The 27,153-nt window shown below is 41.2% G+C and overlaps 1 long non-coding RNA gene across 1 annotated transcript in view; it reads left to right on the top strand.

Moving 5' to 3' along the window:
- The window catches only part of LOC122457528, a 30,842-nt gene extending 7,931 nt beyond the window's left edge, over nt 1–22,911 (top strand). Inside the window, exons 3-4 of the long non-coding RNA XR_006277084.1 lie at nt 19,041–19,047; nt 22,763–22,911. This is a non-coding gene — a long non-coding RNA (uncharacterized LOC122457528). The remainder of the gene's footprint in view (nt 1–19,040; nt 19,048–22,762) is intronic.
- Nucleotides 22,912–27,153: the final 4,242 nt, after the last annotated feature.

Raw genomic sequence — 27,153 nt, 5'->3', positions numbered from 1 at the left:
TTTCTGGATGGGTGTCCATATCAACACATATGCTATCACTTCAGCTGGCATATAAAAATGTTTAACAATAAGTCGTTCTAAAATAGCACTTTTCTCCTGGAGCTTGCAAAGTGCTTTTCAAAGAAAGTCAGTGTCGTCACCCCCATTCTGTAAGAGTGCAGAGATGATTTGACTTGCTCAAAGTCACCCATCAGGACAGTGACAGGGTCAGGAAAAAAAAAAAAACCTCTGCATCTCCAGAGTGCCAGAGTACCCTATCCACTGAACCACAGTGCCTGCAACTATACCATGAAAGAGGGGGGCATTGGTTTTTTTTTAAGTAAAAATAAAAATTAGACGATGAAAAAGACCTAGGAGATTGTTCTGGATCAAACCTTTAAACTCAGCCACACTCAAGCTCTTCTAACTGGGTTTTCTACACTAATAATTACTGTGGATAGCTGTCAGTTCAAAATAATTTTAATGGGAACTAAAAGAAAACCTATACCAAAATGAGTTTGCCGTCCAAGATAGGATGAATATATCTTGGAATAAATTCATTGCCAGATCCTCTGCTTGAGTTAATTAGCTTAGCTCCATTGATTTCAGTGGACCTCTAGGTATTACTGTAGTAGGAGTAGTAATAATAATAATTAATAATAAAATGACACTAGCTAAGATCTGACCACAATTATTTCGGTCCTCTGCATCTGCAACTCCCATTGGAGCCAATGTTGATGATGGGTGCTTCGCGCTATTCAAGATTTACCAGTAATAAAGAGTGAAATAAACTTATTTATAGAGGTCTATGCACCACTCAGAATCCACTTAAGCCCATTGTTAATAGATCTTAAGTGGTGCATAAGACTTGAGTTGGCCCTCTGCATGGGGTGAATTGCACTCAGAGAGAACAAGAATGTTAAAATCTGAAAATGAAAATGTTCTCCCAGGTAGCAACCTCAATTTAAAAAAAAAAAAGAAAGAGAGAGAGAAAAGGGAGTAGGAGGAGAAAGAGAAAGAAAAGGAAGCTCATTCCACGTATATTATTGGCTAGGAGATATTTAGCACTTAATCATTTCCAATCCCTTGTTATGTATTTATAGGTGTTTTAAACATCTGTTTCCCACTTGATTCAATTTACAAGACCTGATGGATTATTAATTGAAATGCACATCTAGGGCATTTTGAATCGTAATGGTCTCCAAGTGCCCTCTAATAATGACAGAAATGGATAAAGGATTGTTCAAAGGGAGGGCGAGATTATGAATAAAGATTCATTTCAGAGGAACATGCTTTTATTTTTAAATAGTGAATATCGTCAAAGTCATTTTTAAACAAATTTGCAACTACTAATCTCCCTTCATATCTGGTTGGCAGACCAGGGTTTCCTAAGTGACATTTTATGTTCTTTAACGGGTCAAACCGCTGGGAATGAACTCTAGGGTGGTAATTAACATTGCGTGTATCTGTTTTCCCAGAAGTGCAGACATGGCAATTAGGATAACACTTTGGGGGATTAACTTATTTTTTTTAACTTACAGGAAACTGCAAACTGATTTAATTTCTGTATCTGTGGGGCAATGTCTTATTTCAGAGATTTTTTTTTTTAAAAATTGCATCATAATGGCAGTGGGATGTTGGTCTTGAAAGTTGACTCTAAACAGTGTTTAAGTGTTTCATGAAAACTAGAGGAATCAAACACGTTCTTGTAGCCTACAAATTTATTGTGTGAGTAATAAGAGTGACTCTGTAACCTGGTGATTAGAGCAGTTTTGTGGAGCTGGTCTCCCTGCTCCAATGACTTTTTGACCTCTCGAGGTCCCTTCCAGCCCTATATTTCTATTGTTCTAACATACTTGCCCTTGGATGACTTATTTTGTGAAGTTATTGAATGTGGGCTTTCTAGATCCAAAAGTACAGGCTCCCTACTGCATGAGCAGCAGTGTAGAGCTGTATGACTAATTGGTTTCTCAGTTTGCTGGGAATGCTGAAAAACTGAAGGAAAAAATAGTTTAGGTCTAACTGAAAACATTTTCTAACAAAATTTGCAGCCAATAAATTTTTTTTTAAATCTTTTAATTTAGATTCTGAACATTTTGTTTTTAGTTTAAAAAAAAAACGAAAGGAAATTTCAAAACAAAAGTTATTTTAAATAGAAAAAACAGAAAATTTCAAAAATGTTTTGATTTTTTTTCTGGATTTTTTTTCACGGAAACAATTTAACAACATCGACACAAATAAGCAAAATGTTACCGTGTCACCAAATCTGCATTTTTCTTTGCCTCCAAAAGTTTTGACAATCTTCATCCACCTCTCCTGCAGAGTCTATGTTCCATTGAAGGCTTAAAAACCTGTATACTGTCGACTAGGCAGCCACTAGAGGGGGATCGAGAACTATACTGTGTATGAATTGTTTACATATGCAATGGCTGTATAGAGCTCTTGTTCCTGCTCTCATAGATGTCAGAAAAAAGAAAAGGTGCCACAAGTACTCCTTTTCTTTTTGCGAATACAGACTAGCACGGCCGCTACTCTGAAACCTGTCATAGATGTCAGATTTCAGAGTAGCAGCCGTGTTAGTCTGTATTTGCAAAAAGAAAAGGAGTACTTGTGGCACCTTAGAGACTAACAAATTTATTAGAGCATGAGCTACAGCATCCAATGCATCCGACGAAGTGAGCTGTAGCTCACGAAAGCTTATGCTCTAATATGTTAGTCTCTAAGGTGCCACAAGTACTCCTTTTTATAGATGTCAGAGTGTCTTTCCATTGATTCCAATGGGAGTTAGATCAAGACCATAGATAGTAGAGGTGTAGTCCATGCCTCCTCTCTGGCTTTAAGGATGGTTGTGGCCTTGAAAAACTTGCCATTTACGCACACCTTAGTTTTTGACTCTGAAAAGGGAGACATTCCAGAGACTCTATCAAGTTTGCTAGCAGTAGCTATTGCTATTGAGTTTGTGGAAAGCTCTAGATACTGTGGCAGCAGATGGCAGTATAAAACCCCAAGATAGATAAATCTGCAGATACGCAGCATTTGGAATATTCCATTTTAATTCCCTATTAGAGTTGGTTGAAAAAAATTTGAAGTAAATGTGAGTTAGGTGCCTAAACTTTTGAAAGCCTGCTAAATTTATCTGCACCTCCAGGTTTCAAAATACCTTAGTCCTTCTGTACCAACAATCTGCAAAATGGTGATAGTAGTAATTTCTTACCTCTCACATTTTTTGTGAAGTGCTCAGGTATTTTCCTCCAAATGCATCCGATGAAGTGAGCTGTAGCTCACGAAAGCTTATGCTCAAATAAATTTGTTAGTCTCTAAGGTGCCACAAGTACTCCTTTTCTTTTTGCGAATACAGACTAACACGGCTGCTACTCTGAAATCAGGTACTTTGGTACCTAGGGACATAAAAGGATCTTAGAGAGAGAGACAGAGTGGAAGGGGACAGAGTTCATGAGTCCAAGGAAAGCCATGAAGTGAGCTGTAGCTCACGAAAGCTTATGCTCAAATAAATTTGTTAGTCTCTAAGGTGCTACAAGTTCTCCTTATATTTCCTCTATTCTCTAGAAATCATGCCTTTCTAGAGAATAGAGAAGTTTAGGGAGACAAGGAGGAAATCAGCACCTTGGAGAGAGCTATTTGGAGACGGTAGAAAGGACTGATGATGGATGCTGAAGTCCCAACAGATACTGAATAGCTATAAGTGATCTAATCAATTTTTATTAGATAGTGGTGACTTCGATTTCAAATTTCTTTGTTGTTGTTGTTTTCCATTTTTTCAGACATTAATCAGGTACAATTTCTTGCAACATTGTGGCAATGTTTGAGACAAAAGCTGTTAAAGAAACAGAAAATGAACATCCCTCGAGTACTAATTCCACAGATTATTAGATTAGACCAAGTGTTTTACTGTAAATAAATTTTATCTTCTTCCCAGGTCTTGGTTTCTTTTTTCTTTCCTCTTGTTCATATTTCTGAAATAGCACTTAGACTGAAAGAAAATGACTATTCCTCCCTCCCCCACTCTGTGATTTTCACTATGAGATTATCCCATACTCTGTACTACAAGCTATCATGGGATTCCTTCCTTTTCTACAAGTCTGTCTAGGTACATCTTGGCTATATTCATATTTTTTTAAGGCTTGAAGGGTCCCTTACATCATTTAGTCTGAATCACCTGTTTGTTGCAGGCCATAGCGTTTCACTCAGTTACGCCTGCATTGAGCCCAATACCTTGTGTGTGGTTACAGCATATCTTCCAGAAAGGCATCCGGTCTTGACTTGAATACATCAAGATATGGGGAATCCACCACTTTGTTGATAGTTTGTTCCAATGGTCAATCACCCTCACCGTTCAATATGTGTGCCTTATTTCTAATTTGAATGTTTCTGGCTTCAACTTCCAGCCATTGGTTCTTATTATGCCTTTCTCTGATAGATTAAAGCACCCTTTAGTACCTGGTCTTTTCTCCTCATTATTGCACTTTAAACACACTAATCAACTCACCTCTGTCTCCTTTGATAAACTGGATGGATTGAATTCTCTTTATCAGAAAGTGTGAGAATAATTTTGTGTTATGGAGTGGATAGGACATACACTCAATGTAAGGAGATGACTTTAACACAGGGTCAGCCCATACTCTGTATTAGCCTGTTGTGTGTCTCTTGACAGCTCTAGTCTCAAATCATAAAGATTTGGAAATCAGAATAACTACTAGCAAACATTTGTTCATGTTGATGCAAACACTGACGCTATCCACAGTACCAGCTGCGGCTAGGAGAATATTCACACAGGTGAGCCACATCAGAGAAAGATGTGGCTACTACACTACATTGGGCCTCAGGAAAACCCATATTTAATTCCAGGCTTCACCACACACTCTCGGTATGACTTTCAGCGAGTCATTTGAAGTCTGAGCCAGCAGCCATTTAAGTCAACAAGAGTTTGACTGGAACATGCCCTTCATCTGTCTGTGATTTAAGAGCAGGTTAGACAAACACCTGTCAGGGATGGTCTAGATAATACTTAGTCCTGCCGCGAGTGCAGGGGACTGGACTAATGACCTCTCAAGGTCCCTTCCAGTCCTATGATTCTATGTAGTTTCTCCATCTGTAAACTGGACATAATACTACATAATTCATTAATATTTCCGAGGTATTCAGAGACTACTATGCAGGGCCAGTATAAGAATCTAGATAGGCAGATGTCTAAAATCAAAGATTGAGATTGAAGGTGGGAATCTACAGCTGATTTAGGCCTAGCAAGATGGAGTTAATTTTATTTTTAAACAGCCTCACTTCAAAATGAGGAGAGGAGTGTACTGGGAATCTGCAAAGTGGAAGTGGCAATTATAACCTCAGCTACACATCTTAAGATAGAATGGAATATGATGATCACCCTTTAGAGTAAGAAACGGGGTCTGGACTCTGCAAAAGTTGAGGATGGAAAGATGTGGAGCCCAGTAGATGGGTTTTATTTTCTGTATAGTCAGTCATGGCTCAAAATAGGAAAAGGGATCGAGTGGTGTGGAACACAGCAGATGGGAATATATGATACTTACTTAATCATTGTTCCAAACGGGAGGAGAGTGATTCTACAGGTTGTAGGAAGAGATTGTCAAACTAACTTTTTTGTAACACACACATTAATCATGTCTCGAGAATTGGATTGGGCCAGGAGTCTAGAGCATCTGGTTTAGAGGAGGGAAAATGCAACTTCAAAAAAAATCTAAATATACATGCGGAGCTGTGACTCATGCAAGGGAAACAGGAACTGGGGGAGCTGATTTGGGAGAAGGCTAAGGGTATGAGTTTGATCTTTTACGCATGTTGCTTGCTGAGGTCCAGTGTAAGAACTGAGTCCCACTCATTTCAATGGGAGATGTACGGGAGCCCTCAGATGCAGGAAATAAGGGTTAAATCCTTGACTCTGCCACAGATTAGTTGTTTGACCTTGGACAATTCTCTTAATCTCGCTGGGAACAGCTCTGTTCCTTATTTAAAATATTAATACATTCTTTCCCTCACCTTATGCTTGTCTGGTCAAGTAAGATGGCAAGTTCTTCAGGGCAGGGTCTGTCTCTTACTCTGTGTATGTACAGTGCCTAGCACAATAGGGCCTGATCACAGCTGGAATACCATGTAGTTGAGTCCTGGCCTGACATGAGTAATTAACACACAGAGTGAGGCTTCATTTCTTGGAAGATAGAATTAAGGAAGTAAACAGATAATTGGGCTGAAAACAGAACTTTTGTGCTCAGTAGGATAGATAAATAGGTCAATAGGCTAAAAGGACAGAATATCTGAGCCAACTAAGTCAAGAGGGAGAAGTTAACACCCAGGGAACTCTTTACTATGAACTAGATAACCAGGGACAAAATAAATTAGGAATGTAGAGATGAGGCAAAGAGGACGTTGAACCGCAGACAGCATATGGACAAAAAGAAAAGGAGTACTTGTGGCACCTTAGAGACTAACAAATTTATTTGAGCATAAGCTTTCGTGAACTACAGCTCACTTCATCGGATGCATATGGACAGTGCATGCTGCACAGTGATTGGTTCCTTGCAGAGTAACCAAGCCAATCCAAAAATAAGTGATGCAATGCATAGTAAATACAATGAGTGTAATGTATATAGAGGGAGAGAGTTTCTGTTCAACTTTGGAGCTGTAATGAACCCAACATCCATCTCCCCTGCATTTGGTCAACTCAGGCTTGCATTTCTGTATGCCAAATAAAGATACCTGAGTGATGAAGGCTGGACTCAAACTGAGTTCTTGGGAAGCCAAGTGGAAAAAGGTCCCAGAGGGAATGCTGACATGCAGATGAGAAATGGGGGTGCAGGAGTTAAAGATAGCAGGGCAGGATACTAAAAGAGGAAAAAAAAACATACCTTCTATAAAGCCAAGTCCCTAGAAGTTGTATCAGAGGGAGCAAGTGCAAATGGATCAAGAGAATAGAAAACATACAACACCTACCATAATGGGGGGCCTGGTTCGTGATGGAGATTTCTAGGAATGGATAGCTAGAAGACAGGAATTCTGATTCGCAGAATTCTTGAAGTTTTGACACCTGGTCTCATTCCAATGCAGAACAAAATCAAGACCTTCTAAAAATTTTCGGGGGGGGGGGGAACAGACACACACACCTCAGACTAGGCAGTACCCCAGTGGTTAGGATACTCGTGTGGGAGATTCAGGTTCAAGTCCCTCTCTGACTGATTCAAACCATGAGAATGTCTCCTACATCCCAGGTGAGTGCCCTTACCACTAGGCTGTTGGCTATTTTGGGGAGGTGTCTCACTCTCTGGGTTTGACCCAAAATTACATCCTGGATCAGAGAAACCTGCCCAACAAATTGGTATTTTCAGACAAAAAATGTAATCGAAACATTCCTAAGTAGCTCTACTTTGAGGTGCTACTGAAATACAAATAAATGAATAATGAGAAGCGCAGGGCTGTTTAAAGCTTGATCCAACCTTGTTGACTTTGATGGGAATGAGATGGGCTACATAGCTTTAGTGTATTGGCTGCACTCTAACTGGGGAATCTCCTCTGCCTATGTGACTTCTCCCTGCAGTTCTAATTGAATATACTCCTCTTCATTTTTGTCCTGAAAATAATAATAATCCTTAGCTCTTTATATGTTTACACGCAAGTGTGAGTTTTGCAGTGCCTATGATTATGGTGGATTGTTCTTCAGTTTGCTGATTGAAAATGGGCAGCTCAGCACAATAGGATTATGTAATTAAAATGAACATCTAATTTAAGATCATTCAGAGTCAGCTATATTAAAGCAAATCTTAGTAGTACAATCAATTTTTCTGCACATTGTTTTTTTAAGGTAATTGCATTTAGCAGCATTGCATCACTAAGCAAAAAGGATTGTTATGATTTTGTATGCCTTAGCTCCTCCAGTTAAACTTTCTAGCAGTGGGTTAGATCTCTAGCTGGTGTGAATCAACAGAGCACCATTCTCTCGATCATAGGTACATATATGGCCCCAATTACAGCAATACATGACAAGCTCACAATCTTTATTGTATTTATTCTCTCAACACCCCTGCGATATAGGGAAGTGCTGTTATTACCAATTTACAGATAGGAATCAAAGGCTAAATGATTTTCCAAGGCCGTACAGGAATTCTAGGGCAGAGGAAGGAATTGCATTCAAATCTTCTAGTTCCCTTGTCCCGTCCTTCCTCTTTTTGAGCAAATGGAGCTCAATGGACGATAGGGACACATGATGGATTATTATCCCCATTTTACAGGCAGGGAGCTGGGTCCTAGAGGGAAGAAAGGACTTGCTCCAGGTCACACGGGGAGTCTTTAGCAGAGCTGGAATTGAACTCAGCTTTCAGTCTAGTGCCTTAACCACAAGACTATCCTTCCTGTCTTCGAGTTAAGGGAGCGGTTACACCAGCTAAGCATCTGACCTGATATTGAAGTTTATTGGAGATGAGCTTGATTCTCGTCTCACTTACACTGGAAACAATTAGATTAATAGATTACATGGCCAGAAGGGATCATTGTGATCATCTAGTCTGATGTCCTGCATAACACAAGCCAGAGAGTTGCACCCAGTAACTCCACTGAAGTCCATGGGTTTACACCAGTATAAAGCCAATGTGAATTAGGAGGATCAGTATACAGTAAGAGCAGAATCAGGTCCAAAATATGTCTCTTTCAGATATTATAGTGATATGCCCTTATATAGGTGGATAACGGTGGTATTGAAATCAAGGCACAAAGAATTGAAATGACTTTTCCAATGTCACACAGTGAGTCAGTGGCAGAAATAGGTGCCCTGTCTCTCAATCCCTTTCCTCTTAAGAAACCGAGGAACCATCAGGAAGGATTCTCTCTTTGGGCTTGATTCGTCTCCCACTGATACTGGTATAAATCAAAAGCAACTCAGTTTAAGTCAATGCAGTTAGTGTTGTAGAACCAATGAGAAAGCATGCTCAGTGGTGGTTGCGGGTACCTGTGTACCCCGGTTAATGTGCCATTCCTTTTGTGTAGCTGTTCTAAGTGCATTTTAACTTTCTATTACTTATCTCCTCTTTTGCAAGGACTAACCATTGTAATTTTCTATCACTAATATGAGTTTGCGTCTAGACTCTTATGAAATATTATCTCATGCACAGATAAAAAGAATTGGCAAGAATTGTATCTTTCAGAAAGGAAATATAAGTGAATGTGATTATTATGCCAGAAGCAGGAAGAAGAAAAATCTGAGGAAATGTGAAGAGCATTTAATATGTTGACTAAGAAATAATGGAATATACTAAGGGCTAGAACGTGGAATTCTGGCGAGGTCTAAGCAAAGGGCAATGTATAGTTTCTCTGCTATGCCCCAGGTGCAGATTGGGTATCAAAATGTGACTCAGGTTGCAATATTTGTAAAGCACCTAACACAATTGGGTGTCCCGTTCCATGACTGGGTCTTCTAGGAACTACTGCAATACAAATATGTCTCAATGTAGACAAGAAGGCAGACAAGATGGGTGAGGTCATGTCATTTATCGGGCCAACATCTGTTGGTGGAAGAGACATGCTTTTGAGCAGACTCGGAGCTGTTCTTCAGGTCTAGGAAAGTTACTCAGTGTGTCACAGCGTCACATATCTACCAACCGCTTCTGTGTAATCAGTGCTCAGTCTGATTCTTCCTTTGGTGAAAGGCATTAGTAGATGCAAACATCAATGAAATGCTTGGCAAAGGTCCCATCGTACTCTGGCAGCTGCAGTTTGCCTGTATAATTGTAACATTTGTGCAGATACCATTAAAAGGGCAGACTGACTCATCAATTAATGATTGAGCCTGATGCTTTGTTGTATATCTCCCATATCTAGAAATTGTAAGGTTTGAGATTCACTTTCCACAGGTGCTGCGTTTATCTCTAAAGGTCCCAATTCATCAAAAATACATAGCCCTTCATTTCAGTTGGTTTATCTCATACTTTAAAACCTGTGCCTTCTCTATTCACAATTCATGAATCCTTCCTCCCAGTAGCCGAAACAGAAAACCTTAATTACCAGATGCTACGCGAAGACACATAGGGACGGGTGGAACAATGCTATTAGTTCAGGTTACGTGTTACTACTGATATCTTGATATGTTTGCAAAAGATTTTACCCCAGGAGGTGAACATCCAGGTCCAAAGGGAAGGATGATGGGGGATTAAGGCATTGGATGGGAACTGAGGAGATCAAGGTTTGATCCTCAGCTCCATGATGGGAGTCCTCAAGGAAAGATGTTTGTGATGAGGGTATACTACTTCTTTATGGAGTAGCCTGGAGCTTGCAGACAAAACAGCCTGGGCACAATAAAGGAGCAGCCTGCCCTGCTCAGTGGTAGGGAGAGACATATATAAGCAGGAAAAGGGAGCTGGGAGAGAGGCAAAAGGGATCCATCCCATCCATGTTGTTATGGGTTGCAGGCTTCAGGATGCTTGTCTGATCTGGGTCCTAGTGACTTTGCTTTCTGACTGTAAGTTTGGTTGCTCCCATTCAAGGCTCTGGGGTAAGAGCCTTATGAATTTGGCTTAAACTGTTCCTTCCCTGATTTGATGCCTCAGGGAAAAGGAGGAAGCCAGCCTGGCTCCCTCCTAGAACGGTAAGAGAACTGCAAACTCTGCTGGCTGGGGTTGGTTTGGAGTGTGTCCTGAAGGGGCCATGGTGGTGGTTCAGTTTGGGTTTGGCCTCCCTCCTCTTGGATCCTGTACAGTATTCTCTTTGCTTCAGTTACCCACCTTCTAAAATGGGGGTGATAATGCTTCCCTACCATGAGAATTAGGCTATGTGTACACTATAGCCTATGTTGGCATAACTTATGTCACTCGGGTGTGAAAAAACCTTGAGCGACCCAAGTTTACACCAACATAAGCGCTCGTGTGCACGGCACTATGTTGGTGGGAGAGTGTCTCTCGTTGCACTAGCATCTGCCGCTTGCGGAGGTGCAACGCTGTATGTATAGACGTGGCCCAAGTGCACAAAAGTCGGTAGGGTGTTGAGATACTAAAGTGGAGGGGTGGTCTTAAAAGTACTTGGAGTAGAACAGCAAAGGTGAGAGATGAGTGACAAATGCCTGACAAATAGGCGAGCACAGGATTAAGTATTATTCACATGCAGTATCAATACAAGTGGATAGCATTGGGTTTGATCCTCCAGACACATACTACCAGGGGACTCCCATGGGAATCGATCATACTATGCCAGATGGACACTGTGGGAGATTTGGGTCCTGTGCTCCATAGTGATTTACTGCAAATTAATGTAGCCTCTCTAATTTAAACCTCAATTTCTTAAATCAGTCACACGTGAAAGAAAATAGTCTTTTATGCCTTTGATCAGTCATGTTTCCCTCAAGGTAAAAAAAAAAATGCAAGCAAATTGTCTTGTGATTTGTAATTAAACTGCACTCCTGAACATTTTGCCAGAAACTAGATAGAAAAGTTGTCTTTGAAATAGTGTCAATTAAATAGACTTAGATGAAGTGTTAACACATTTGGCATTTCCTAACAATGAATTGTGCTTCTAAAACAGTTTATCATTTATAAACAATCCTAAGGACCTTGCTCAGGCAAAACTCTGCCACAGAGAGGTGTTTCGGCGTAAGGATTGAGTAAAACCTGATGCATCAGTTCTGTCACTCTGACTCCCCTTGAGTGGTGTCTTACTACAGGCAAAAATGTACTAGCTTTGGGCTGAATTCTACAACCCTTAGGCCCCTTGTATAATACCCACTCACATGAATAAGCCTATTGAATCATAGAAATGTCGGGCTGGAAGGGATGTCAGGAGGCCATCTAGTCCAGACCCCTGCACTGAGGCAGGGCCAAATACACCTAGACCATTCCTTCAAGTGTTTATCTAACCTGTTCTTAAAAGCCTCCAATGATGGGGATTTCACAACCTCCCAGATCTGTAGCTGAATTTAGGCCCATTTCTAATATAACATCACAAATGTGGTCATGATGACCAGTGACATGTCTGTTGTTGGGTATTTCTCCAATCAGAAGGAACTTCCTCCTTTGGAAAGCTATGAAAACTGTTGGAGGTCAGCAAGTTGAGTCTGATACAGGAAGCACTGGCATCGTCAGCCGATCAGTCAAGCATGCGTCAGTGGAGACTTCATGCAATGCTGTATGAATAAAATGAGGTGTTTGATTAAAGGTCTTTACAGATCTGCAATATGCAAATGTGAAAGGAGTGGGGTAATTGTGACAAGTTCCTAAATGTGGACTGAGTACACGGCCCATCTCTCTGTTGTATTTTTAATAGCTGCCTCCCTGCGGATAGGCCAACCTCTGCGTGGATGCTGCAGGCACAAACTTCAAGGTCTCAAGGTTGCACTGGGCCATACTGACTCCCTTCCCTAATGGAAAAATCTTTAGGAATTTGGCCCCGTTAGCTCCAATCCAGACAAGATGGAACTGATGTTCTATACCTGGGGAGGAGGATCATTTGGGAGTGGGGTAGGGTGGATTCTGCCCTAGCTATTGCCTGGTGTGGCTTAATTAAATTCAGTGACAAAACTCCCATTCACCAACTGATGGCGGATTGGACTCCTGTTAACATGCTTGGTTTTGCACCACTGATTTTTTTTTTCATGGAGTTGCATCTGATTTACACCTGTGTAAATGAGAAGAGAATCAGGGACTCAGGACTGGGTAAAAAAGGCTCAACAAACACAGGTAATGGTTTCTTCCTTTCATAGGTGCTGGAACTAGGGGTGCTGGGGCAGCTGCCTTACCCCCTGGCTTGAGGTGGTTTCTATCATATACAGGGTTTACAGTTTGGCTCAATGGCTCACAGCACCCCCACTATACAAATTTTTCCAGCGCCCCTGCTTCAATTAAAAATGTTGCTTTAAATATTATTAATTATTATTACCTATAGTATCATAGGGCTTAGGAGCCTCGCTCGTGGATCAGAACTCCATTTTCCTAGGCGCTATACAAACAGAGCAACAAGATAGTTCCATCCCCAAAGAACTTACATGCACGGGAGTTTAGATTGCTAAGTGTAAGACGGGACACTTTGGTTTGCTTGAGAAAGTCTTTGTGTAATGGAGGCTTTATTAATATACACTATGAATGGCTCCTCTGCTAGTGTGCATATTTCTGAGCTGAAGGTTACAGATCACATTATCCTCTCACATTAAGTAATTTGGGGTCCAGTCCTACTGAAGGCTAAATTATAAGGCAATTCAAGGTCCTAAGAAAAATCCCTATAAGCAATACGCCATCTCCGCACTGTCCTTCATCCTTCCTCGACTTGGCAGCAGGTTTCAGAGTTAAGAAAAACGGGGCAATTTTAGATGCTATTGTTTCAGGGTGTCTCTGCTGACTTAAGCAGACATTGACTGTACTTGGTGCACATTCTAAAACTTTTTGATGCATCCAAGAGGGCTAGAAATGTTACTTTTTTAAAATGAAAGCTGAGATTCTGATCTCCTCATGCCTTTTGCACGAGCACATAATGTCTGTCTTAATCCAGCCCTGATCCTACTCTCAGTGAAGTCAGTGGGAATAGGACTGTGCCATTATGGAGCCATTAATTGTTTCATAAATTTAAGGCTCAAGAGTAGGGATTTGTACTGTCAGTCCCAGGAAGCTGTACAGAAAATCTCTGTGCATCAAACTAAAATCGTAACCCTTGCCATGCCAGAAATATTTTTTGTTATAAATATAAAATAGAAGCCAAATGCGTTCTCATTTTAAGAAATTGTTAATGTGGAGTTGAGCTTTGAAGCTCAAGCCCATTTTATACAATCATTAAAATTCTTTCCTAAGAAATACTGTATGATTCACTTGAATCATTAGGACTTGTTTTGGCCCACACAGCTGTCAGAGGTGTGACTGCAGCATGTGCTGATGTACCTCAGCTATCTTAGATCTAGCTAGCTGAAATAACAATGGCAGTGAATCCTTGGCAGCAGCTCCAGCTGCTCAAGTACAATGTGAGATTGGTTAAGTGTCTTGCTCAAAGTCAAAGCATGAATTAGTTGCAGATCTGGAAATAGTACCATGGTGTTCTGACTCCTAGTTCTGTTCTGATATGTGTTTGCAGTGCTTCAGTTCTTTCTTTAATGTACCTCTCACTTAAATGTTAAACAAATGCTGATTTGAATATGTTAGCCTGGCATATTAATTTACTGTACATAATGACTCTCAGAAAAGGTCATAAAGGACTAATTGGTGTCAATAATGGTAACATTGACAAATGCCTCACTGTGTAAATGGAAGCAACGTTTCCCAGCACGTATGTAGTTAAAATTCATTTCCCACATGGAACGTCCCACTGTTTGATCTTCATCTGGAAGAAAAGCTTCAGCTGTATGCTAGGTAAACGAGACAGTGAGTGTATGAAATACAGCTGTTCATCAGCCTTGTTAATTGGTTTGCATTTAGCTTTATTGATTTCTGCCCAGGACTATTTGTTTTTAAGCTCAGAGGAATCAGAGAAGTGAGGCTGAAATTAGCAATGATTGTAACTTGGCTATTTTATTCCTTCCTACACTAAGAGGACATTATCATTTGGACACTTCTTATGTATGTATATTACAGAAGCATCTAGAAGTCTCAGGTTTTCTTGTGACCCTTCTTCACTTGGCACTGTGCAAACACACTGAGAGTATCCCTGCCTTGAATAATTTACATTATAAATAGACCAGATAGACAATGATGGACAAAACTGAGACCACTGCCTGTCATGCTGAATGATATTTGTTTCTTTGTACTCCGCTGTCTTGCTGTCTGTAGCCATCCCTTGTCATGTACTTGGATTATAAGCTTTCCAGGGGAAGGACCATCTTTTTGTTGTGTGTTTCTACAACACCTAGCACAATAGGGTCCTGGTCCATGACTAGGATTCCTAAGTACTTTGGTGATAGAAATAATAATAAAAAAAACAACCAAAAGGGTAGGAGGGGAATAGAGGAATAAGGAGTTGAAGTGACTTGGCCAAGGTCAAAAAGTAGATCAGTAGCAAGCCAGGAATAGAACCCACATGTTCTGACTCACATCCCTTAAACCATACTGCCACCCATAGCCTCCTACAGCCTTTCTACTCTAACTGTGGACACTGAATGTCAATGGATATCCTGGACTTTTCCCTTCTGAGACCATTTATGTTGCAGCCACTGGTTAAACAGAACTCTAAAACCTATATGTTAATGTAAATAACTTTTGAGTGATTAGCGGTCACTGTGGGTCAGCTGGAACTAGCAGAGTACTATTTAATCTCTTGCTTAATTGATGTGTCTAGGCATCTAACTAGGTGCACGCACCTTTAGGTATGAGATCTTTGTGTTTTATAATAAGGTATTCTACACGTAAAGAAAATGAGCTTTATAAGACTGCTCCTTAGATGATCCCTTGTTGATTGCACTCTACATTTGCTGTCCCAGAAGTTACTTGAATTTTTTTAAACCAGTCCTTGTCCTCCTTACAGAGACCTAGAAATGCTGGAATTGAAGAATAAAGGTTTCCAAGCCAAATCCCACTGATAACTAATAGGAGTTGAGCGCCCACCTCCCATTTGACAACAGCTTCTTAGGGTCAGGAAATAAGGCCAACCTACTTGGCCAAGTAAGACCTTCCCAGATATTTGGATCTAGTCAAGTCTCCATCTTGTGAGCAACAGGGGCGTGCAGTGAAAAGAGCGTTGACTCCGCCCCCTACTTGCAGCTCAGGTGTGTGTGGTAAGGTAAAAGTTGCCCGTTTCAAGTGCAACAGAAATTGACTATGCTTCTTCTTCCCTCCCACAACCCCCCGTGCTATGTGGGGGGTATTCTTATGATGGTGCAGCTTACACAGCACCTCCGGTTCTGTTGGCGCAATCTAGCCCTGCTTCACATTTCTGTAATAAGTACCTACTTCCTCATACCTCGCTGGTGTGTTTGTGTGTATGCACTGAACGTTTTTACAGCATTGTGCCCAGCTTACAATCTGAAGGAAAGCAGATAGAATACACTGATTCTCTTCTGGTAGAGATTATGCAGAGTACAGTGCAAAGCCCTTCAGACCAGTGGGGCTCTTTCTATTGACATTTTGTCTGAAAAATGTCACCCTGCTGTAGTCAATAGTATTGGGTCACCAAGCAACCAGTATTACCATTTTTCATTTCATTCCCCTCTTCATTCCCCATGTATAGGTGTCAGCTGAGGATGGGGAAATCTGAGATGACCTAGAAGGAGGTGACAAGAGCAGTGAAAGGATGAAAACATGAATTTCAGCATTATCCTTCTGCTTTCCTGTTTGTCATGCTTCTCTTCTCCCCAGCCTCCTCCTCTTTTGACATTTTCTATTTTCATCGCTTTGCAGAAAAGTGGCTCTTCTGCCAACATATATATATATAAAAACACCTGGATGCCCAAATTTTCTTACAGCATGTCCCTTTCACTCATTGAGACCTTGTAGCAGAATTTGCTAACAGCTTAAACATGCGTTTTCAAGGTCACTGCAAAAATAACATCATCTGCTACTGATGTGGAATTTCTTGTTTTTCCTAACGGCACTAGTAAAGGCTCAGTTACAGTGATGCTGCCTTCTCTCCCTTTTACTGACGTTACATATTTCACAGTTTTCAGTAATGTTCTTGACATGTTGTTTATTAGGCTCTTTGGGTGCTTTTCTATTTCTTCCTTTCTTGCTCTCTCCTTTGATGGATTCCTCCTGAAGGTTCATTAGCCCCACCTCCCACTCCTCCTCCACATTTTTGTCTTTGAGTACATTTCCACTCCACCTTTCCTTTCACTCTCATTCTCCCACACACACTTTTATAAAATAGCTTAAGATGAGATCTGTGGTAATTTCAGGCTAAGAAGCAGAGCATGAGAGAGGTGGAGAGATGCAGGAAAATTGCTCCACGTGAGTTTCATTAAAAGTTGGTAAACTACACATTTTCCCTACTTTCCCGCTTTCCCCGGTTTTGTCATAATTTTCCTCAATTTCATCTATATTTTCTGTTGTTGACATTAGAAACATTTCAAGCGGATCTACTCCTGGTCTAACGGCCCAACCATAATACAGTGGAGGGCATATGGGTTCTTTACTCAGATCTGCACTGTGACCTTGGACGAGTCATTTCTCCATTTCCCCTTTAACTATGTTGTCTTCTTATATTGTAACAATTCTGGAGAGGGTCTGTCTCTTAAAATATGTATGTACAGCGCATAGCGCATAACTGGATTAATGATCTCATTTGGGACCTCTAGGGGCTACCATAATGCACACGATAAAATAAAAATAATAGTTGCTTAAAGAATGAGAGGATGGGGGGTGGGAATGTGTGGAAATTATCATAAATCATTTCCCACCCTCTCTTAGCCTGGGCCAAATTTTCAAAAGAGCTGAGTGAGCATCTGTTTAGGCACCCAAGCAGCAGCCAGGTTTTCACAAAGAGCTCAGGACTTGGAAGCTCCCATCTGTGGTACTGATTGGCAGATTTTCAAGAGCTCGGCACCCACCAAATATAAAATGAAGATATAACAAGATCCAGTGGCTGAAAGTTGAAGCTAGATGAATACGGTATTTATGTTTAATAGTGAGGGTGGAACAACTTCCCAAGGGTTGTGGTGGATTCTCCATCACTGGCAATTTTAAAATCAGGATTGGATGTTTTACTAAAAGATATGCTCTAATTCAAAAGGAATTATTTTGCAAAGTCCTTTCGCCTGTGTTATGTAGGAAGTCAGACTATATGATCACAGGTTTCAGAGTAGCAGCCGTGTTAGTCTGTATCCGCAAAATAAAAGCAGTACTTGTGGCACTTTAGAGACTAATAAATAAATAAATGTGTTAGTCTCTAAGGTGCCACAAGTACTCCTTTTCTTTATATGAACACAGTAGTCCCTTCTGGCTTTAGAATCTATGAAAACTGGTCTTATGTGTATGTATAGTGCCTAGCACAATGGAGCCTGATCTGGGTTGGAGCATCTAGGCACTAGCGTAAGGTGAATAATAACAACATAGAAGTCCGTATGGAATCCATGGGGATTTTACCTTGTATGTTCTATAGATGCAAACGTTTCAAGAACCCCTTTTCCTGAGAGTCATGTGCAACTATAGCATAGAAAAGTTTTCATGCGAACACTTTTTCCACCAAAAAGACATAAAATACGAAAATTTGAATACATTCACCAAAGGCACGGAAGGAGTATGGTTCTTCTAAGCAATAACTTTAATGGAATGGGCTTTGTACATGGTGATAAACATCCCCACAACTTCCCAAAGAGCTGAGCAAGGGTCATAGCACAAGGTGTTTATCACTGTGAGAAATCATTAGTGCCGAGAAGACAGATTCGGAGGCATTTGAATTGTTGCTTTCAAATGTCATCTTTGAAATAAAAATGTAAATTTCACAAGTATCTGTCGCCTCTTTGTTATAATTTAATTGTCATAGTGAGCACTTCCTTTTTAGCTGCAAGATGCTGCTCTCAGCAAATCAGGAGGGGAGACAATTACCAGCTGCCGGCTTCTCAACTCCAAGGAAATGCTGCAGCTTTGGGGGTTAACAGGCAATGAAGTGATATTCTGTCCTGCGATAGGCTGAAGAAATTTACTGGTCCAGGATAGCTCAGTTAGATTACTGGAGAACAATAGATTAAGGGAGAGTCATTATCTCTTGATATAACCCACCTCTCTGATATGCCTTATTGCTTAGCCCTGGTCTACGCTACCAAGTTAGGTCAAAGCAATGCAACTTTTGTCCACCTAACTCTGTAAGCGTCTACACTAAAATTTCGCTCCCGCTGCTGTAACTCGCCCACTACACCAACTTAATAACTCCATCTCCACAAGAAGCCTGGAGTCAATGTCAATGTAGTTCGGTTGATGTAGTCTCAGTGCAGGCACTGTGTTGCTTACATTGATTGTTGCTGGCTTTCAGAAGCCATCCCACAATGCCCCACACTGATATTTCAATCGCTGCGAGGCTTTCTGGTAAGGATGTGCACCATTGACATAGGAAGCAAAGTGCAGACACGCACAAGCAATGTCATTACTGTGGCGGCTGTATGCAGATGTAAGGTAGGTTGACTTAATTTTGTAGTGTAGACATACAGTTAGATGCTGTTTGCAGAGGCAGATGATAAATGTAAATGGTCTCTGAAGGTATGTTTTCAGGGTGGCAGGGAAAGGTCAGGAAAGCACCATCTAGGACTTGTGGAGCCTATTAATTAATACTGATAAGGTAAATGAGGTGAAATCTTTTATTGGACCAGCTTCTGTTGGAGAAAGGACAAGCTTTCAGAGCTCTTCTTCAGCTCTGGGGAAGTTGGGACAGATTGTTAAACAGTAGAGGTAATGTGGAAGGCAGGGATTAGGTTGTTATCCATAAAGGGTTTGAAGTTGGCCATAAAGGGTAGTAGGAAGTGTGATGTGTTAAAAATTGTTGTAATGAGCCATAAGACCGATGTTTTTTGGTGTCTCAAGCTTGCATTTTGATGGTGTTGTGCAGGTTTCTCTTAGGGACAAGTACTGAAAGATCAGATATGAAGTGATCACTTTGTGAAAAGTGTTCCCCAAGAGGTGGGGATGTGTTTTTCTCTATCATTCTTCTGTGCGAGTTCATTCAAGAGTGTAGTGATTGTCTGGTTTCACCCGCATAGTTGTTGTTGGGGCATTTGATGCACTGGATGAGGTACACTCATGCTGTGAATAGCATGACCCATGAAGTTGAAAGGTGTATTGGGGGGTATTGATCAATGTAACATGTCTGACGGTTTTGCATTGGTGGTTCTGACAGGGTCAGGTGCTGCTTTGAGTTGGTGTGTCCTGGTCTGTGGGGAGCTTGCTTCTGAGGATGAGCTTGGTGAGGTGGGCAGGGGAGGTTGTTTGAAGGCCAGAAAAGGGGGGTCAGGAAAGATTTCTTTCAGGATGTGGTTCCCATTGAGTGTGGGCTGTAATTGTTTGATGATACTGTGTATGGGTTCCTGTGTGGGGTAGCCGGTGACAACTAGGGGAGAACACTCAAAGGGTTTCTTATTCCTGTATTGAAGCAGGTTCTCCCAGGGTAGATCCAATAAAATATATTACCGCATCTACCTTCTCTGTCTCGTATCCTGGGACCAACGTGACTGCAGTAACACTGCAAACAATTAATTAAAAACAGCATTATAGAGAAAGGTACAGAGAGAAACAGTGGGAGAAACTAATGTTTGAAGCACATATTTATAAATAGGCTTTGTGAAAAGAAAGGAAAAAAAACACCCAGTGGTTTAGGACTTAGTAAAAACTGATTAATGAATGCTACCAGATGCTTGATGATGATTTGGTTTCATTGTGGCCCTGATTGAATTGTAACTGTAGTGAGTATAGGACTCTTTGACAGAGTTCTGAGAGCCGGCAGCTGACCAGGCCCTCTCGTCCCTTAGACACTAATTCATTCCCCTCGAAAAGCTCTGATTGAGGGTCAGAAGATTTAATTACCTAATCAGATTGTGGCCTGATGAACTAAAGGGTTATCTATCCATCAGCTGAGAAGGTAATTAAAAAGCACAGGAAGGGAGGGTGGGGAGAGAGAGGCAGGCAGAGCCTAGGGAAAGCTAGGTCTCCGGCTGGTGAAATAGCTTCCTCTTCCTCTCCCCAGAGAAAGGGCTGAGGATTGAAGTACAGTGTAAGTAGAAGGGCTGCATGTGGAGTGAGGTGGTGATGGTAATGGTAATAAAAACTCAGAGGTGTTGACAATCAAGGGAGGTCCAGGACTGTTTGTGAGGAACTCCAGGGCAGGAGAGGAGCCTTCCCTGTGACTGACTCTATAAATACAAAAGTCAATGAAGTATAAGGTTTGGATTTTCCAAGGAGGCTGAGGGGGTTAGGTGCCTGTAGTGTACAAGAATTGGGTAGTATCCTTTTAAATAGTTTGGAACTCTCCCTGTCTTCTTTTACAGAAGCCACCAGATGCCTAACAATATAGCAGTGCATATATAGCTGGGTCTTGTATGTTAGTAACCACAGTTATTTGGAACCCAACTGTATTGGCGTGGTCTTCTTGTCACCTTAATGTGATACGGGCAGCAAAGACACAACAGCATTCAACTATCGTTGTGTTTGGATGGGAGTTGGGTACCTAAATCCTTAGGCTACTCTGAAAATCCCAGCCTAAACAGCCCTGCCAGTAGAACGGTTCTTTGTCCTCCCACCTACAATGCTTGTACATTTGGAGGAGAATAATAATACTTAATGATTTCAGGTTGAAATTCATACCTCTGCAGAGGGGCCTGTACAATACCAATGTACCTCTTAAATACCACTTAAACCCTGTTTTAAATGACACACATAGGGTTGCTACATCCTATTCCAAAGTGCTGTCTGGTGGTTGGGAGGATGAGAGACTGGGAGCCAGGATTCTTGAGGTATGTCTACAATTTTTTTTTTCACCATCCCCTGCAGCAGCAACCCCGAGACTGGATTTTTCAGACTCGGGCTCACAGGGCTTGCACTGTGGTACTAAAAATAGTAGTACAGATGTTTCCCCTCATGCTCTGAAACCGGGCAAGGGTGTCAGAGCCCAAGTTCCAAGTGGAGTGGGAATGTCTCCACTGCTATTTTTAGCACTGTAGAACAAGCCCAGCCTCTGAAACTTGCTGCTGTGGGCTTTGTTTGCAGTGTAGACGTGCCCTGTGGGGGGAGGGGGAGAGGGTTCTATTTGTGGGTCAGCCACTAACTTGCACAGTGTGGCTTGCCTGAAGTCAGGTACCATCGTTTATGAGCAGGGGAGTAAAATATGTTTAAATGGGACTTAAGTGCAGAATTGGCCTTTTGTTGGCCCTCTGCCCAGGGGGTGATTTTTATCTTCACTCTGAGATGTCAGATAATTTTACACACATTGGGCTGGATTCACCTCTATTTACACCAGTGTATCTCCATGCTCTTTGGTGAGTTTCTCCTTATTTTGACCGTGTTTTTCCCCCTTCCAGGCAAGGTGGTCTAGGGAGACTGTATTTTGGGGCACATTCTATCACCCGTCTAGCCCAGTGAAATGGCTAGCTGTTCCATGGTGATGCCTTTTATCTTCCAGTGAGCAGGGAAAAAGAGCGTTAGGAAATTATGAAAATGTATACAGACCTTTTAGCTGTGATTCATTTGTACTGGTGATTCTCTCTGTATTTAGTTCACATGATTCCATGTTTGCATGATTTAGGCAAATTCTTCTTCACAGAATAAATTATGAAGGGACGCATCATGAATTTTATACCAGGTAAATAAAGGAAAATCAAGGAACTGTCATGGAACTAGCTCTACCCAGTTGGATTTTGATCTTAAAGGCATAAGAACTGGCTAATAACATATGTTTTATGGGAAACAAAGAGAATGTGAAAGGAGAATATTTTGCATCAAAACTGAAAATCAAGAGAAGAAATGGTTGAGGTATTATGTTATATATAAACTTCCTTTTCCGATGAACAGTTGATTTTTCAAAACCACTATTCTACCTCATGCATTTTTCAGTGCCCATGGAAGAGAGACACTGGTGGCCAATCGAAAGAATTTGAGAAGCAGGAGATTTGGATTCTTTTCCTGGCTGTGCTAGAGAATCCCTTTCTGTGTCCTTGGGCAGGTCACTTAACCTGTCTGAGCTTGGTACCAGGTGGTACAGGGTGACTGCACATCACACTGAAGTTAATGAGAGTTGAAAAAGCTCAGCACCGTGTCAGGATCGGGCCCTAATGGTATGTCTGCACTGCAGTTAAACACCCGTCGCTGACTCGAGCTTGCAGGGCTCAGGCTGAGGGGTTTTTAAATTGCAGCATAGCATTTGGCTCAGGCTGGACCAGCAACCTGCCTGCCAACGCAGCCACTGGAAGCAAGTAAGTCTTCCCCTGCCAAGGGGAATTTACCGCCAAGCCCCAACTGTGGGGAAACTGGACTAGCTGGGCCATGCCCCAAACTAAAGGATTTATGTACGGAACAGCTCAGACAACAGGTCCTGAGCTCCTCCCTTATGGCTGGGAGCAAGATCCATTTCCCCCTGTCAAAGGGTGAGAGTGGCCCAGGACTCTGAGCCAGGACCTGAGGGAAGGCAGGGCAGGTTCCCCCCCTCCAGCCCCTAGCCAACTGTCTAGCCAGTAGGCTGCCCAGCCACTGAAGGCCCTATCACAACCCTGTTATAGTCTTGGCTTTCACAACATCCTCTGGCAAGGAGTTCCACAGGTTGACTGTGTGTTGTGTGAAGAAATACTTCCTTTTGTTTGTTTTTAAACCTGATACCTTTTAATTTCATTTAGTGACCCCTCCTTCTTGTGCTATGAGAAGGAGTAAATAACACTTTGATATTTACTTTCTCCACACCCGTCATGATTTTATAGACCTCTATCATATCCCCCTTAGTCATCTCTTTTCCAAACTGAAAAGTCCTAGTCTTATTAATCTCTCTTCATATGGAATCCATTCCATACCCCGAATCATTTTTGTTACCCTTTTCTGAAACTTTTCCAACTCCCATATATCTCCCATGAATTTATATAGAGGCAATATGATACAGTATTTTCTGTCCTTTTGTCAACCCCTTTCCTAATAATTGCCAACATTCTGTTCCCTTTTATGACGGCCGATGCACATTGAGTGGATGTTTTCAGAGAACTCTCCACAATGACTCCAAGATCTCTCTCTTGAGTGGTAACAGCTAATTTAGACCCCATCATTGTTGTTCCAGTGGTTGATTACCTTCACTGTATTTCTACTCTGAATTTGTCTAGCTTCAATTTCCAGCCATTAGAACATGTTCTACCTTTGTCTGCTAGATTGAAGAGCCCATTAATACTTTTGTGTTCTTCATGTAGGTACTTTTAAGCTCTGACCAAGTCACCACTATTCTCTGTCAGTCTCTTAAAACACACACAAATAAATTATACAGGTTTATCAATGCTTCATTTTTTTACTCTTTTTTTCTATAGTAAATGTAAGGGCGGGGGATGCAGAAATTTTTAACCTTGAATAAGGGGTGGCCAACCTGAAAAGGCTGAGAAACACTGATCTACACCATCAACACACACTTCCATCAAGAGGAGCCGAGAGATTCTTCTAGAATGCACCTCATCTCATGATGCCATTATATCAAGTAAAAATACTTGTGCTTAAAGCTCACGCAAAATGATAATGTATCAGGGATGTGTTGTCTTGTTTCTAAACTTCAGACTGCTGCTGTGATAAAGCTTTTCTCTTAGGAGAGGCTGCACTCAGAAATGTGTGTGATGCTATTGATTTCAAGATCCCTATTTTTAATCAAGGTTGCCAAATCCTTTTCTTTAGTTTACATTTTAAGCCTTTGGGTTCAATATGGGATTGCTCCTTAGTCACTCATTGCTGGATATTGTATTGTATTCCTCTGGCAGCAAATCATTAAGAATCAACATTTTTTTAAAAGGAGTCCTGTCTTACAAACCGAGTTGAATCAAATTGTGCAATTGAAGTTTGTCAGAGGCTAGAAATTTTAAAGAAGCAGTGTTGAGAGCTGTATAATCTGGCAGCACTGCACTGTAATAACTTTATTGAGCGTGCCAATTTTATGAAAATTGTTACATACTCCTATATGGCAGTCACTTTATATTAGTTACCTTTATATACAACCATAGATATTCTCTCATAAAAGGTGGATTCTGTGTTTTTTAAATGAAAAAAAATTTGTTGTAAACTCAGAGTCAAGTTCTCTGGTGTAACTAAGATCAGAATTTTGTAACTTTTGGCTCCTCAATAAACAGTTGCACTGTTCTTTCTCCTTCCCTGATCTGCCCCTTTTCTTATATTTATCTACAAGGGAGCAAAATGAATAATTGACTGTACTTTGATCAAAATCAGTTGTTTTGCCCCCACACTAAATCATAATTACAATGTTCACATTTGCTTGAGAAATGGAAAGGATTTCCACTGCTGAAATGTCTTTCAGGAAACCTTGTAGGTGTTGAGGCGCGGGGGAGGGAGGAAAAAAACCCGCTATCTAGTTTGTATTTGTTATCTTCTGACATTTGCAGCAGACTATGTTAACTGAATGGATTATAGAAATGAAGCCAAACAACTAGCAATAAATGTGTTATGCATAAAAGTATGTAAGTGGCACCTGGCAGAAGTCAAGTGACAAAGTATAATAAATATCTGACATGTCCTGTAAATATGTGACACTCAATCAAAATCCATTTGAGCCGCAAAACACCGAGGGCGTTATAAAGTTTAATGGCACTATTGCAATCTCACCCATTTGCTTATGATGATTTATTATTAGAATCTTTTAGTTAGAGATTTTCAACCTCTAGATTCACAATTTAAAACATGAGGCTTCAGAAAATGTATCAAAGGACTGACTACTGCAGACATGAAAAGTAGAGTTAGTCCCTCGGTATTTATAATTTTCCATCCTTTTGGTACAGCCACAATTTGAGCTGTAAGCTTTCCAATCAATCAGTGGCCCTAGGAATATAAGAAAAAGTTGTAAACGCTCTAGCCACTGTGTAAGTATTGTGTGAAATATTGAGGGTAGAGTTTATAAATAAGGAGATAAGCAGAGGACATTGAGGAAGAAATGAAATGGAGGCAACAAGCTCACGACTTAGGAACGTAGCAATTCCAATGCTGGATCCAACTCAGTGGTCCAGTGTCCAGTCACGGACTGAAGAACATCGTTGGAGGCAATTTTTAGATAATTTATCTCCAAGGAAAATTTCCTTAATCCAAAATAGTCACAGATTGGCTCCTGTCATATGGTGGGATGACTCTTCAGGGGGGTGTTGGGTTTAGCCTCAGCCTGTGACTAAACAGCTGCCTCCCAGCTGGTTGGCCAAAAGGCCAACAAGTGACTCATTTATGGGGAAGAATTGTAAGAAAGTTCTTGCAGGAGAGCCTGGGTCTGGGAAAGGACCCAGAAGGGGAAGCTTGCTACATCGGCGAGGGGAAAAGACCTGGCTGGGGATATCAATGGTAGATAGCGGTAGAAGCCCTCTAAGGCTATGTCTCCACTGCAGTCAGAAGTGTGACTGCAGCACACGTGTGTAGATATAACCCAAGATAGTTTTCATCTAGTTCACTGCTATTGTTCAAACTAGCTAGATGAAAGCTATCTTGGGTTATGTCTACATACATGTGCTGCAGCCTCAACTCTGATTGCAGTGTAGACGGTAACTTAAGGCAGACCCCTTAGGGTGGGGCAGGGGGCAGGACCTGGTTTGCGTGTATTGACTGATGCTGAACTGTGATTGTGTTTGAGCAATAAATGCATTCCTGGGGAAAAGGAATTAAAATAACACTGGTGGGAACTTCAGTGGATGAATAAGCTGGTGAGTTGGTCTGTCAGTTTACACAAGAGTAGGGAAATTGAAGCAGAGACAGGATCTGACACTGGGTTGGGGGAGACCCTGCTACATGTCCTGGTTACAACTCCCTTTCAAAATGTTTGTTTACTTTCTCAATATTAACTATTATACCTTTGGATAGTCTCATTATCCATCTAAATGCCCCACTTTTTTTTTTAATATCCTGTTCATCTCTCGGCCTCAATGATATCATTTGGCAATGAGTTCCACAGGCTGCGTGCTCTACATTAAAAATAGTTGCATTGCTCCATGTTGAATGACACCAAATGTCCCTTGGTCCATTCCACTCCTCACTGAAGATTCTAACTGTGGTGGAACGGGGACACCATGTGAGAATATTTATGGGACCTGGTCTTATATTCGCAAAAAAGAAAAGGAGGACTTGTGGCACCTTAGAGACTAACAAATTTATTTGAGCATAAGCTTTCGTGAGCAGATGCATCCGATGAAGTGAGCTGTAGCTCACGAAAGCTTATGCTCAAATAAATTTGTTAGTCTCTAAGGTGCCACAAGTACTCCTTTTCTTTTTTGCAAATACAGACTAACACGGCTGCTACTCTGAAACCTGGTCTTATATTGTTACCTGTGGCTGTTTGTAAGGTTATCTTCCTTGCAGGTCCTCTCTGCTGATTTTAAATGAGGATAACGACTTGCAATGAGAAGAGCAGCATAAAATCCATGTACCACTTCAGCCTTAATTTCAATGCACAGGGTTCAATTTTACCGCAGACTCCCATTGAGAATCTTGCTTATATAACAGAAGGATCAAGCCGTAGAGCTGTCCCAGCTGTTGTCAGTGTATTCTTCATGTGTCATGCTGTCATGATTCCAAACCAGGTCCCTCTATACATTTACTGTAGCCCAGC

This window comes from Dermochelys coriacea, chromosome 26 (assembly GCF_009764565.3).
Source record: "Dermochelys coriacea isolate rDerCor1 chromosome 26, rDerCor1.pri.v4, whole genome shotgun sequence".
NCBI lineage: Eukaryota > Metazoa > Chordata > Testudines > Dermochelyidae > Dermochelys > Dermochelys coriacea.
This window is presented reverse-complemented; position numbering and strand designations above follow the sequence as displayed.